General features: G+C 38.6%; 1 protein-coding gene across 3 annotated transcripts in view; it reads right to left on the bottom strand.

Moving 5' to 3' along the window:
• Positions 1–15,904, bottom strand: part of Sarm (sterile alpha and armadillo motif) — a 128,224-nt gene that overhangs the window by 41,506 nt on the left and 70,814 nt on the right. The gene's annotated exons all lie outside the window — the stretch shown is intronic.

The following is a 15,904-nucleotide window of genomic DNA, read 5'->3' as shown; positions in this document are numbered from 1 at the left end:
TTTCAGCGACATGACGAGATTTGGTTTACAATAAGAATTTCGACTCATAGATAACGATGTTCTACAATCAAATGTTACAGAACGTGAAAATTAAGGTATTCGAAAATATCTCGGTATGTTCAATAAGTAACACATATGTCGCACGATCGAACAGGATGTTTTGACAAGCATTTTTCGAACCGATAGATCGGACGATTACGTAACGACCGTTTGTGTTGAAGATACCAATGTAAACATAGTACCGCAATATTATGGACATCTTCGCGATAACTGTTTGACAAATGATTTGTTTCGATGACGCATATACCCGTCCAGGACTGTGTGGACAACCAGTCGGTCATTCAGCGTCTAAATTCGCGCGTATTACTCGCCGGTTCATTCATTCAGCGGTGACGTAATCGCGGAACGTACTATGAACGTAGATTGTGCGAGTCACGGGCGTGCATAATGCAAGGGATCAAAGGGATGCTGCGGCGTTCTCTTTCAATTCGCATCCTTACCACGAAACCCGGCGGCGTTTGTAATTCGCTCGAGAAACGCTTCCCTTTTTTCTCGCTCCGGTTAAATGACTTTCGCGAAACCTCGTTTGTCTTTATTCGCTTTACGAGAACATATTTTGCATACGTTCGTACCGAGAAACGGAGAATTGAAGAACAAGATGAACGACCATTGTGTCTGTTAAAGAATTCTCTCGCATTCTTAGAATTGTGCGGTTCTATGCATGTTGGAATTTCAAATTGTTCTCTGCATTTCGCAAACAAACAAACCGTCATCGCATAGGTATATAGAAGTATAGGAATATAGAAATCTGAATAGATGTATGACAATTTAGGCGCAGAGTAATTTAAGGACATAAAACACGATGGATATCAAAGGATGTGTGTACAAATTGTCTAGTATCTAGACACATAGGAATTTATGATTATACTATACGTTTTTATATAACACGCATATCGCTTTTATAAGACAAATCGGTTTTAAAGAAATAGTTACAAATTCCCTAAATTCTAAATTCCCTAAATCTCAAATTTCCCAAGTCAAAAATTCCCTAAATCTCAAATTCGCCAAAACCCAAATTCCCCAAACTGTCTAAACTCCTCTATCTTCAAAATTCCCCAAATTCTAAATACCCTAAATCTCAAATTTCCCAAGTCAAAAATTCCCTAAATCTCAAATTCGCCAAACCCCAAATTTCCCAAATTGTCTAAACTCCTCTATCTTCAAAATTTCCCAAATTCTAAATACCCTAAATCTCAAATTTCCCAAGTCAAAAATTCCCTAAATCTCAAATTCCGTAAACCCCAAATTCCCCAAATTGTCTAAACTCCTCTATCTTCAAAATTCCCCAAATTCTAAATACCCTAAATCTCAAATTTCCCAAGTCAAAAATTCCCTAAATCTCAAATTCGCCAAACCCCAAATTCCCCAAATTGTCTAAACTCCCCTATCTTCAAAATTCCCCAAATTCCAAGTCCAAAACTCCTCAAATCCCAAACTCCAAAATATCCAAACACCCACTTCATAAAAATCTGCCAACTGTCACTCTTTATAGCGTTAAAGAATAATCTGTCACCTACTTTCACATTCTTTTCCCAGTGAAAGGAAGTGAGAATTCTCGGCCACTCAACAATCGCCCGTGACTAACTGCAGATAAAGTATTAGTAAATAGACAGGAAACACTTCAACGGTGTGATACACTTCCTCTCTAATTTATCTGTTTACTAGAAATAACGCGGAGGAGTAATTCAAAGAATTATTCAGGCAATTCAAGAGAAATAAGTATTAGTCGGTATGTAGTCACAGTGACGTTGGCCGAAGGATATGGATTTTCCGGATCGATTAGGGCGAAGGGAGGTTAGGAGCTTATGGAGTCGTAAATAACGGACGAGAGCCAGCGAAGATTAAAAGGCTTAAGATTAGAATATGCTCGGGTTCGATTGGGTCGAATGTTTCGCATAGCGACCGGTACATCGAACCTCGCGAGTCGTTCCAAAGATCGCAGCTTTACTTTATTAGGATGCCGGACATAACTCCGAACGCTCTATAAGAAGATACGTTTCTCTTTTTCTTAACATATCGGCTATTCTATATTCTCCAGGAATCTTCACCTTCCAGGAGTATTGTCGAGTAGTGAGGTCTACCTGATCGTTTAATATGTCGAACTTGTCTTGTCTCGAATACCTCTGCTACATAACCTTTGTCGTACTCTTATTTAACCAACGTTACTTATAGGTATATTTATTGAACATGTAAATAGAGAAATTATTAAATCTTTGAATAAAAATCGTAATAAAAATGTTACAATGAACTGATCTTAAAAGGTATACGATATTAAGATCTACTTCTTTAAGTAGATGTATGTCTTTATATACAAATAAATAATATGCTTCAGTATCTAGGAAGCAAGTGCTTTTACATTTTTATAATTGCAATTCTATGAATGTATTTCTTCAGACATTTTACTTCTTCTCTACAATTTTTCTTCTATTTTAAACTCTTTCAAAGATAAAGTTTGTCTATGTTGTGGAAGGATGTTCATAAACTAATGGCAAATTTAAGAACGATGCATTATATTTGATTTTATGACATTACACTATACTTGAATATAGTCCATTGATAATGTTCAAAGAAGTATTAATCGATTTTTTCCTAACTTAGATATTCGACGAAGAAATTAGAACACGGTGATTAATTCAAGGTACCGAATTTTTCTAGCATGAAGTGGAAAAATGGTGGTAGTCGAAATGATTGATTAGAGGCGGAGAGAGTCAAGGGTCTTTCGAAAGATTAAATTAACCAAATGCGCGAGCAAGCTCGAAAATGGATGCTACACATGTACCTAGCTGCACGTTGCCCTCTGTTTCTAAATCGAGATGCACTTCAATCGAGCAGCCCCTGCAACTATACATAAACTTAACGAACTCAACGCAACCGCGACCACGTCGTTATTTATTTCCAAACAACTTTTCGGGAATGAGTTTCGATGAAGCGCGAGATGTGATAGTGGTTCAGATTATATGTTGAGTGTAGTGGTATATTATAGAAAACTTATACATTTATTTTTTGTGAGGTGACTGGAATTTTTTTCTAGGGAATATTTCTAGGTTTTTTCATTTTCTTCAATTTCTCAAATTCCAAATTTACAAATTTACAACTTCTCAAATCCCAAATGCCTAAATTTCCAAATTCTCAAATCTAAAATCCCTAAATTTCCAAATTCTTAAGCCCCTAAATCCCTAAATTTCCAAACCACAAAATCTCCAATTTCTCAAATTCTGAAATTCTTAAAATTCCAAATCTTCAAAATCCTAACTTCTCAAATCCCAAATCCCTAAATTTCCAAATACTCAAATCCCTAAATCCCTAAATTTCCAAACTACAAAATCTCCATTTCTCGAATTCCGAAATTCTTAAAATTCCAAATCTTCAAATTCTCAACTTCTCAAATCCCAAATCCCTAAATTCCCAAATCTCCAAATCTTCAATTTCTCAAGTTCCAAAATTCTCAAAATTCCAAACTTCCAAATTCCCAACTTCTCAAATCCCAAATCACTAAATTTCCAAATCTCCAAATCTCCAATTTCTCAAATCCCAAATCCCTAAATTTCCAAATACTCAAATCCCTAAATCCCTAAATTTCCAAACTACAAAATCTCCATTTCTCGAATTCCGAAATTCTTAAAATTCCAAATCTTCAAATTCTCAACTTCTCAAATCCCAAATCCCTAAATTCCCAAATCTCCAAATCTTCAATTTCTCAAGTTCCAAAATTCTCAAAATTCCAAACTTCCAAATTCCCAACTTCTCAAATCCCAAATCCCTAAATTTCCAAATCTCCAAATCTCCAATTTCTCAAATCCCAAATCCCTAAATTTCCAAATTCTCAAATCCCTAAATCCCTAAATTTCCAAACTACAAAATCTCCATTTCTCGAATTCCGAAATTCTTAAAATCTCCAATTTCTCAAATTCCCAACTTCTCAAATCCCAAATCCCTAAATTTCCAAATTCTGAAATCCCTAAATCCCTAAATTTCCAAACCACAAAATCTCCAATTTCTCAAATTTCGAAAGTCTCAAAATTCCAAATCTTCAAATTCCCAACTTCTCAAATCCCAAATCCCTAAATTTCCAAATTCTCAAATCCCTAAACTTCCAACTTTGCAAATACCAAAATTACCAAAATTCTAAATTCTCCATATTCTAAATACAAAAATCTCCAAATTCCACAACCACCAAAATTTCCACAAGTGACTCAACGATAGTCCCGCACTAAACGCTTCGCCACATCCAGTCGACAAATCGAGACAGATGACGCTCTCCATATATGGCACGATCCAGTATTGGCGAAAGGAGAACCCGCTACCGTATTTCATCGAATTCTTTCTCACGATATCACGAGAGAGTAGCGAGTATGATTCACGGCATTTATCGGACCACTTAAGACGCACGGTTTTCTGCAGTGCACGATAACAGCCGCGAAACGTGCACGGAAACGACCAACAGACTTTTATCGTTCCGCTATTTATGGCGTCCTACGTGGAAACTGAACGTTCATCTTCTCCCAGACTTCCTCGATTAATTGTCAAATATCAAACAGTGACGTAATACCTCGGAATAGTCGTTGATTCAACTCGTTCGTTATTTATGTACGAGCGACTTTTATGTAATTCGCGGTTAAATGTTTTGTGAAACGATTTGATCATTGGTGAACTCATCGCGTTGTTGATAACGTAACGAGCTTGGGTTAATTAAGGAGGCTTGTCACGTTTATAGATTAATTGCATATGTTCTGAAATTTTCAAGTTTTTCAGTTTTAAACGTTTTTTAATTCGCAGGTTTCTACTTTTGGAAATTTCTGCAATTTTCAAGGTTTGTCCAAATCCCAAATTTCCCGAATCCCAGTTTCCCATATTCCAAATTTCTCAAATTCTAAATTCACCGAATTCCATATTTCCCAAATTCCAAATTTCCCAAATTCTAAACTCCCCCAATTCCAAATTCCCCAAATTCCAAATTCACCGAATTCCAAATTCCCAAAATTCCAAATTTCCCGTATTCCAAATTCCTCAAATTCCAAATTCCCCAAATTCCCAATTCCCCCAATTCAAAATTCCCCAAATTCCAAATTCTCCATATTCCAAATTCCCCAAATTCCCATGTCCCAAATTCCCAATTCCCCAAATTCCCATGTCCCCAAATTCCAAATTCCCCAAATTCCAAATCCCCCATATTCCAAATTCCCCAACTTCTAAATTCTCGAAATTCCAAATTTCCCATATTCCAAATTCCCCAAATTCCAAATTACCCAAACTCCCAATTCCCCAAATTCCAAATTTCCCGTATTCCAAATTCCTCAAATTCCAAATTCCCCAAATTCCCAATTCCCCCAATTCAAAATTCCCCAAATTCCAAATTCTCCATATTCCAAATTCCCCAAATTCCCAATTCCCCAAATTCCCATGTCCCAAATTCGCAATTCCCCAAATTCCCATGTCCCCAAATTCCAAATTCCCTAAATTCCAAATTCCCCAAATTCCAAATCCCCCATATTCCAAATTCCCCAACTTCTAAATTCTCGAAATTCCAAATTTCCCATATTCCAAATTCCCCAAATTCCAAATTACCCAAACTCCCAATTCCCCAAATTCCACATTCCCCAAATTCCAAATTCCCCAAATTCCAAATCCCCCAAATTCCAAATTCCCGAAATTCCAAATTCCCCAAATTCCAAATTCCGAATTCCCCAAATTCCAAATTACCTAAATTCCCCAGAACCCTAAATTCCCAAACACTCCAACTTCCACACTTCCCAACCATCTTCACATCCCAATATCTCCACATCTCCACAAATTCCAAACTTCCCAAATATCTAAATTCTGAAATCCCACAATCGTACTTCCACAACAGCTAACAACATTAACTACATCAATGACAATGTTTCCTATAAACCTCAAGATGATAATCTCCGCACGTTGCGTACACGTGAGTAAATCATCGAACGACTAGAATGGAGAACGAACAGGTAGGTGATCGCACGATCCTCGGCAATAATGAGTCAGAAAACGCGCGTGCCATCTAAAGATTCGATCGAGCCAGGAAGAGAAAAGACAGCTCGAGGGTAGATCTGGTGATTCACTTTCGTCGGCAGCGACACGTTTTTATCTCCGTTTCGAAAATTCATTACGAGCTACGTAATCGGCACTGTCCATGGAAATCACCAAGCGGAGGTACGATGCTCGCTTTATCGCGGCGAGAAGGGGAAACGAGTTGACGCTATTAGTCATCGAGACGTAATCGATACGATGCTTCTTGTGTTATTATCGATACTTGTTTATTCGATCGGACATTTTTCGTTTTGACGAGATACGGATTTTATAGATACAATGGATTTGTGGTGTTTACCAGTTTTTGCTTTTAAGTACACTGTTAATAATAAAGATACTCTGTGTTTGTAGGTGGACAGGAATTCGGTGTAGGTAAAAATAGGAAATGAATTTTAGCGTCAAAAGTGAATTATTCTATAGTACGTATAATACTATGAGTTTAAAATAAAATGGATTTATTAATTTTCTTGTTGGAAGCATATGTTATAAATCTATACTCTACTATACATACGTGCACGTATTTTATTCTACATATACATTTTCACGTCCTATTTGTTACTGTGCACATTTTTATTATATATCTTTCTAATAATTTACATCAAGTAAATATTGTACAATATTCGTGAAACACGTGTACAAAGTTATAAGTGAATATCTATGATTCGATTCGAACGCATATACATATCCATGATACTCCGAGATCAAATTCAATTAAAAAGGGAAAAAGAATACATAAAAATTAACTGACATGCCAATCTGATCAGTCATCATGCAATTCTTAGTAACAATGATATTAAAAAGAACAGTATCTACCGTAAAATTTAATTTGTTTTAACTGAAAGTTATAATGTTACGCGTTTGAAATTGCCGCCAGAACAGTCGATGCAAGCGCGTGATGCGCGCGCAGCGCGTGAACGAATCGCTGCGCCGCAGCGTGGCGCGCCGCGCCGGATGAATGGACGAGTCATGAATCATCCATGGAGGAAGTTCAAGGTCGTACGTTACGATACCAAGCCACGTGCTTCTGTATCGCATTGTGCGTGTTATCTAGAACGCATAATGCCACGGTCATTTGGCATTCCACCGTCGCTAACGACCTTCCTTCCTAACAGCGGTTCAACGAACTTTTGTCAATTCGCTAATCGGCGACCTACAATATGACACTTGCTCGTACTTCAATTTTCAGGAATTTCAAACAAAAATTCTAAATGCAACGGTGTAAGGATTCTTACGCAGTTATTCGTAAATGGAATAATTATATGGGATCATTTATTGAGAGTCGTAGATTTTTTAAGTTAGGATGTTGTATTATATTTTGCAGTCTCGAGGTTTCAAATTTTAGGATTTTTTTATTTCGTATATTTAAGGTATAGAGTTTTTGTATTTCTAAGTTGTTAAGTCTTAGAATTTCTGTATTTATACATTTTCAAGTCTTAGAATGTCTGTATTTCCAAATTTTCAAGTTTGAGTATTTCTATATTCCCAACTCTTCAAATTATAGAATTTCTACATTTAAGGTTTGGAATTTTTATATTTTCAAGTTTTCAAGGTATTAAATTTCACATAAATCAAATTCAATTAATCCAAAAATTTTCAAACGTTCAAATTTCCACTTCAAAAATTTTTAAATCATTTTTGAGTACTCAAATTCTCAAAACTCACAGGACCATACTCGACATGATCTTTAACAAAATCACTAAAGTATCTACCAAGTATCTGGGCCCCATATGGACCACCAAAGTCAAGAACAGTCACGAATACAATTATTTAACGCACAACCAAAAGGACGTAAATAAAGAACGTCGAAGCGATCGAAAGTACGGTATAAGACTACGTCCGCTTTAAAAGTCGAGGATCCAGGAGAAAAGAAGGAGTTCAGTTGAGTCACGGTCTCGGTGGATCCGTTCGTGCATGAGTTGCGAAGAGCACGGGGACGGGACACGAGTTCCCATACCTTGGCTCTTTGGCGAATGAGTCACGAAGGAATTCCAGTCCCCCTTTCCTTTTTCTCACCTCTGGGTCAGTAGACATTACACGGCAGGCAACCGTTGGCCATTTCAAATACCGATTTCGGGATCGTGGCATGGCGAACGTGATGCGTTACGTTTCTTACGGCACGTAGTTCCCTTTCGACTTTGTTGTTTGTCATCTGGAGGAGGACGTTTCGTTTCGAGTTTAGGAGCCATGGAAATTTCAGAATTTAGGTTATTAAGGCATTTGGGAAAGTTGGAAAATTTGGATTTAGGGATTTAGGGATTTGAGGATTTAGGGATTGGAGGATTTAGAGATTTGAGGATTTAGGGATTTGAGGATTTAGGGATTTGAGGATTTAGAGATTTGAGGATTTAGGGATTTGAGGATTTAGGGATTTGAGGATTCAGGGATTTGAGGATTTAGGGATTTGAGGATTTAGGGATTTGAGGATTTAGGGATTTGAGGATTTAGGGATTTGAGGATTTAAGGATTTTAGCATTTGAGTATTTAGGCATTTGATGATTTAGGAATTTGAGGATTTTAGTATAATATTTGAGGATTTAGGAATTTGAAGATTTTAGCATTTGAGTATTTATGCATTTAAGGATTCAGGGTTTTGAGGATTTCAGCATTTGAGGATTTAGAGATTTGAGAATTCAGGGACTTGAGGATTCAGGGATTTGAGAATTTAGGAATTTGAGAATTAAAAAATTGAAGAACTTAGAAAATTGTGAAATCAGGAATTTGGGAATTTAGAGATTGAAATATGTTTGTAATGTAGAATGTAGAGGTTTGTAGAGGTTTTCAGGGGTTTGTAATTTAGGGATTTACACGGTTATGAATTTAGAAATTAAGGGTATAAATAACAAGCAATATAGGGACGTAAAAAATTGATACTCTAAGGATTTTGGGATTTAATAAATTGTTGAGTTAGGCAACTTGAGATTGAATATTTAAAAATATACAAAATTCTAGAAATCCATAATTTAAACGTTTAATGATTCAGGGATTTGGTGGTTCATTTATAAATAAATGTTTAAACAATTCCCGTAACTGTCTCAACACAAAAGAAGAGTACATTGCACCCTAACGTACAGTAAATCTATCCAAGCGAATCGATATAAAAAAGAGAATAAGAACATAACTCTTTCTTGCTCGAATCGCGACATATGAGTCATTGGGAGGATCGCAATCCCCGTGAAAGTCCAATGCTCATCTTGCAACGAATGTAGCTGCAACACGACAGGACTAACGATCGGTGCACCGTTACAACGACCAGACAACCTGGCACTATGCTCCCCAGTGGTTCTCAAACCATATTGAAACTCTACATGCACTTCACCATTCAACCACCACCATCTACATTCATTTTACATTTCACGTTTTCAGTACAATTAGAAGGTTTAACCTTGGCACGCGTTTTTGGTTAAAAAGGATCAGTGGAACGCATCTACCTGTTTCTGCCCATAGGTTTCCCTCTATTCAAATGGTAATGCTCCTTCGACAAGCGAAGAGAAACGTGGACTCACCTGAAACACAAAGAAACACAGCTGCGTTTAGACATATCTTTCGAGGATCAGGAGGGTCGAAATTACAATGTGAAAAGGATGGAATAAGTTTGAGTTTGTTGGATGAAAAATACTAGGACCTTAGTATGACTGGTTTTGTGCAGTTTTACTGTTAATGGTGGATTGAAATAAATTTGAGGGATTTGGGGATGTGGAAATTAGGGGAGGTAGGGATTTGGGGATGTGGAGATTAGGGAAGGTAGGAATTTGGGGATGTAGGGATTTAGGGAGGTAGATATTTGGAGGAGTAGGTATTTGGGGGAGTAGGAATTTGGGGATGTAGGAATTTGGTATCCCCCAAGTTTGGGGACGTAGGAATTAGGAATCCCCCGAATTTGGGGACGTAGGAATTTAGGATCCCCCGAATTTGGGGACGTAGGAATTTGGAATCTCCCGAGTTTGGGGACGTAGGAAATTAGGGACTCCCCCAATTCGGAGACGTAGGAATTTGGCATCCGCCAAATTTGGGGGCGTAGTAATTTGGAATCCCCCGAATTTGGGGACGTAGGAATTTGAGATCCTCTGAAATTGGGGACGTAGGAATTTAGGGACCCCCCAATTTGGGGACGTAGGAATTTGAGATCCTCCAAATTTGGGGACGTAGAAATTTAGGGAACCCCCAATTTGGGCACGTAGGAATTTGGGACCCCCCCAATTTGGGAACGTGGGAATTTGGAATTCCCCGAATTTGGGGACGTAGGAATTTAGGGACCCGCCAATTCGGGGACGTAGGAATTTGGCATCCCCCAAATTTGGGGATGTAGGAATTTGGAATCCTCCGAATTTGGGGACGTAGGAATTTGAGATCCTCCGAATTTGGGGACGTAGGAATTTAGGGACCCCCCAATTTGGGGACGTAGGAATTTGGGATCGCCCCAATTTGGGGACGTAGGAATTTGGGACCCCCCCAACTTGGGGACGTGGGAATTTGGAATTCTCTAAATTTGGGGACGTAGGAATTTAGGGACCCCCCAATTTGGGGACGTAGGAATTTGGCATCCCCCGAATTTGGGGATGTAGGAATTTGGAATCCCCCGAATTTGGGGACGTAGGAATTTGAGATCCTCCGAATTTGGGGACGTAGGAATTTAGGGACCCCCCAATTTGGGGACGTAGGAATTTAGCATCCCCCAAATTTGGGGATATAGGAATTTGGAATCCTCGGAATTTGGGGACATGGAAATTTAGGGACCCCCCAATTTGGGGATGTAAGAATTCGAAAATGTAGAAATTTGATGATCTAGCGATTCAGAAATTTGGGAACCTGAGAATTTAATAATGCAGTGATTTGTGTGCCTACAATCATTTCTTCTTGCTTTCTTTTTCCAGCAACAGACTTAACACCATCAAAGCTAAAATCTCAAAAATTTCACTACCTGCCCTCTACCCTCGTGACTATCATAAGACCCTCCCTTAAACCTGTGAACTTCAAATTGTCGCTACGAACCTTACTCTACACAAACCTACAAACCATATCTCACTACCCCACATGTGTCTTATCGAAGCAACAAACAACCAAGGGTTTTATCAAGTTTTTTAACAGCCTCGTACAAGCAACAGTTAGATATTGTGATGGGATTTATGTTGAAGGATAATTTCTATAGAAGTCTGATCCGAACGCGAACAGCGAACGAAATGATCGTAAGGTAAAGGATTAAATCCAAGTGGCCGGTGTCCTTACGCCCACCTCGGTCCTTTGTGAACGTGTCACGCGAGCCTGGTGTTAGGGTCAGAAAACGACCGTCGCGAAACTAGATTACATCGGCGACTTTCCGTCGCGACCGTTCGTTTCTTTTTTTTCTTTCTCTTTTTATTTTCACCAGGACTGACTTACGCGTCTCGTTCGATCGAGAACCGGAATTCGAACTTATTTACGACACGTCTGTCTTGCCGGTTTCCCTCTTTATTCGGTGCCGGAGAACGGCTCTTACTGCGAATAGATGTCCTGTTCAGATGAGAAATCGGTCTGCGTAGAAACCGGGTGTTCTAGTTGCAAGTAGAACGTATGTACAAATTTTTAGCGTTATCGACAGTTGAGATGTTTGGGACGACAGTGATTTTTAGATTTAGAGTTAAGGGTATAGGGGAGTGGGAGGATTAGGGGTTGGAGGATTTGCAGAGGTGGAGAATTAAAAATTAGGAAATTTAGGGATGTGAGGATTTGGGAGGGGATAGAGAGTTTAGAGGTGGTGGATTTGGGGATGTGGGGATTTGGGGACGTGGTGAGTTGTGGATGCAAGGATTTGGGGACGTAGGGATTTGGGAATGTAGGGATTTCAAAATGTAAGAATATTGGGGGGTGTAGAGATTTAGAGTATAGGGATCTGGGGGTGTAGGTATCGGGGCTAGTAGGGATCTGGAGAAGTAGGAATTTGGGGGTGTAAAGATTTGGGAATCTAGGGATTTGGGAAGTGTAGAGATCTGAATGTATAGGGATATGGGGGTGCAGAGATCTGAAGATGTAGAAATCTGGGGGTATATAGATCTGGGAACGCAGAGAATTGGGGATGTAGGGATATCAGGAAGTTGGGATATGGAGATGTAAGGATCTGGAGATTTGATATCTAGGAGTGTAGGTCCTGGGGATGTAGAAATCTCAGGATGGAGGGATCTGGAGGTGTAGGTATCTGTGGACGTAGGGATTCGGTGACATTAGGATTTGGGGATGTTAGCATTTAGAAATGTATGTAATTAGAAATATAGAAATATTCGTCACATCATGATTGAGAACCTAAGAATATGCAGATATAAAAATTTTGAGATGTAAAGATTTAAAGGATTTAGAGAAATGTGAATCTAAAGATGATAAGACATTTAAGGTATCTAAGGTATTTGAGGCACCTAAGGTATTTGAGACACCTAAAAATTTGAAGATCAAAAAATTGCAGAGTCTAGAAATTTGAATATAAAACCTTGTTGAATCTAAAACCTTGCAATTTAAAAAATCTACAAACATTAAGAACTTCAAAATTCCATAATGAAGCAATTTACAAATTCAACAAAATATAAATTAATGTAGGCTTCAACCTAACCTAACCTAAGAATACACTCTCAAACAATAAACCTAAATAAAGTGTGGAAAATAACCCCGAAGCACGTCGGTTCATTTGTACAATCGTTAAATATTTATAAGTATCGTCCCACTTTAGCGACAATTAATACCGAAAGGTAATTAACGGTGTCCTTGGCAAATAGATGAATCGTTTATCAACGTGCTTACATCTCGCCTCGAAACGACTAGAACCGGCATCCGCTCGTTAAACGGTTAATTAGCATCTCACCGAACCCGCCTAATTATCCACTTTTCCTTTTGCATCGACTGCCATCCTCGACCTTTGCGTCCGAAGGTTGCTTTTTATTTTCTTGCGCTCTTTCCTCGTTCGCCATATTTTTCCTCAAACAATGAACGAATTACGTAAGTCTCATTTTATGGAGGAACCAGTGTCTCGAATATTTATCAGTACAGCGTGCGAGTTTTTTTATTCAGGATGAATAAAATTTTATCTTTGAATGAACAAAAAATTGCTTTTGTATAATTAGCTTGCAATGGTCGAGTAAAGTATTGACATTGTTTGTGATTCGCGGAAAGTCTCACATTCTAAAAATATTGATAAAGGAGTGGATAATGTTTCCTCTGAGTTTACGGAATATTGTGTTGTAATATTAGGTGCTTAATTAGGAGTCTGTGAATGTTATACATACATAGGTGTGGATGCATATACTGTTGTATTTTATAGGCAGTTCTAACTTGAAGGTCCAAGGATTTATGACATTTAGAAATTTAGGAATTTTAGGGATTTGGGGATGTAGGAGCTTCGGAGTGAAAGAATCTTGAGGATGTAGAGATTTTGAAGTGTAAGAGACTTGGGGGTGTTGGGATTTTGGGGATATAGGGATTTTGGAGTGTAGGAGATTTGCGGATGTAGAGATCTGGGGATGTCGAAATTTGGGAATGTGAGAATTGGGGATGTTGGAAATGGAGGATGTAGGAATGGGGGCGTAGGAATTTTGGAGTGAAGGGGACCTGAAGATGTAGGGATCTGGGGACGTCGAAACTTGGGAATGTGAGAATTGGGGATGTTGGAAACGGAGGATGTAGGAATCTGGGGGCGTAGGAATTTTGGAGTGAAGGGTACCTGAAGATGTAGGGATCTGGGGATGTAGAAATTTGGAAATGTGAGAATTTGGGGATGTAGGAATCTGGGGGCGTAGGAATTCCAGAGAGAAGGGAACCTGGAGATGTAGAAATTTGGAAATGTGAAAATTTGGGGACATAAGAATCTGAGGGCGTAGGAATTTTGGAGTGAAGGGTACCTGAAGATGTAGGGATCTGGGAATGTAGAAATTTGCGAATGTGAAAATTTGGGGATGTAGGAATCTGAGGGCGTAGGAATTCCAGAGAGAAGGGGACCTGGAGATATAGTGATCTGGAGATATAGAAATTTGGAAATGTGAGAATTTAGGGACATAAGAATCTGGGGGCGTAGGAATTTTGGAGTGAAAGATACCTGAGGATGTAGGGATCTGAAGATGTAGAAATTTGGGAATGTAGTGATCTGAGAGTGTAGCAATCTGTGACTGTAGGAATTTTGAACTGTAACAATCTTGGAGATGTAAGAATTTTGTACTGTAAAGATTTTAGAGATCCATGCATTCTGGAGTGTACAGTACATGTGGATGTAGAGATCTGAACCTATAAAAATTTTCGAATGTGAGAACTTGAGAAATTTCCATTCCACACGCATTCCTATCTTACATAACCCCATCACCACATTTTATCCAACCATAATTTTACCCAAGGAACTACAAATTTCAACCAGCAGAATTGGGACAGACGAATCCTGGAAACAACGGAGCGCGTTTTATTAATACATAAAACGAGCGAGCGTTTTTACGAGGTGGAACAATTGGACAGGGGAACAAGTTGCGTTTCGTAACGGTTTACGAGCCGTTCAATTAGCGATTTCCTCCATAAATTCTCGTGGCAGTGCGCCGTTTGCTTGCTCGAAAAGGCGCCGCTCACCGAGATCGGCAAAAACGGTATATCCTTTTCCGTCCGGCAACTTCAATCCGCGATTACTATTTCTGAACACGAGCATCTCTTTGTCCGTTATCTGTCAGTATATTCGTATATTACGGTTTCTACTTTTTCTATTTCGGAGAACAATCATAGAGGCTTAGACTAGGGTGAGAACTGGTACCATTGGTAGTTAGGTAAACACTGGAATCATTGGTGGTTAGGTTAGAATTAGAATCTGTGTTTGGTGGTTATGGTGCAGGGAAACGTTCGGAGAACAATGTGAGGCAAATTAGGGGATTTGGATGAGAACACCAGTGAGGAGGAAGTAAGACTAGGTAAGGATTGTGACCATTGATGGTTAGGTAAGAACCAAAATCATTGGTGGCTCAGTAAAGAGAAGAAGCACTGGTGGTTAGGTGAGGACTGGAATCATTGGTGGCTGCAGCCTAGTAGGGTAGAAGAATTAGGGCAGGTGCAAAGAAGCATGTTCTATCACAATAACATACTATTTTCATAACATATATGTATACATCAAGATTGCTAACTCTTTTGTGGGTACAACTTACAATTTTACTTAACGCTGCAAAAATTTGAAATGATGTTTAATATGATATATAATACATGAGAGTTTGTTGTGTAACACATATAACACATGTTATATGTAATACCTATATGTTTGATAAAAAATAATTGACTTCTATGTGCATTATTTCATATCTAGTTTCTAATGCTGCTATAAATAGCTACTATAAGTAGATACTAGACATATGTACTTAACATGCTACCACAGACATAATACTTATAATACGACCATTACAGTATATCATACTACACATCATATATTAAGCTACATAGTATATTATAGCACATTATTGTAGCAAATTATTTATCTCACTACAGTGGTCTCATATTAATATCACAATATATTAATTGTCAGTACAGGCTTATCTCCCGATACTTTTCACACCGTCAACTTCACCAGATCGAAATAAATCTGCCGTCTACAAAAAAGCAGAGGCAACGTTCGAATTTCTGATCGATAGACACGTGGGAGTAGGTTATCTCAGTTAGCGTAAAGGTGTACTCGCACCGAGAACCGACGTAATGAAGCATGACCGGGGTCATTTACATCGCGGGTTTCACGGATCTCGTTTCTTCGTCCCGCGTTCTTCGAGGCTTTCCTCTTCTCTGTTCCGCGAATTTGCGTCGGTTGGCTTCCACGCTCGCAGGTTGATAA

This window comes from Megachile rotundata, chromosome 4 (genome assembly GCF_050947335.1).
Source record: "Megachile rotundata isolate GNS110a chromosome 4, iyMegRotu1, whole genome shotgun sequence".
NCBI lineage: Eukaryota > Metazoa > Arthropoda > Insecta > Hymenoptera > Megachilidae > Megachile > Megachile rotundata.
The sequence above is the reverse complement of the archived record's forward strand: the minus strand, read 5'-3'. Positions and strand labels throughout refer to the sequence as shown.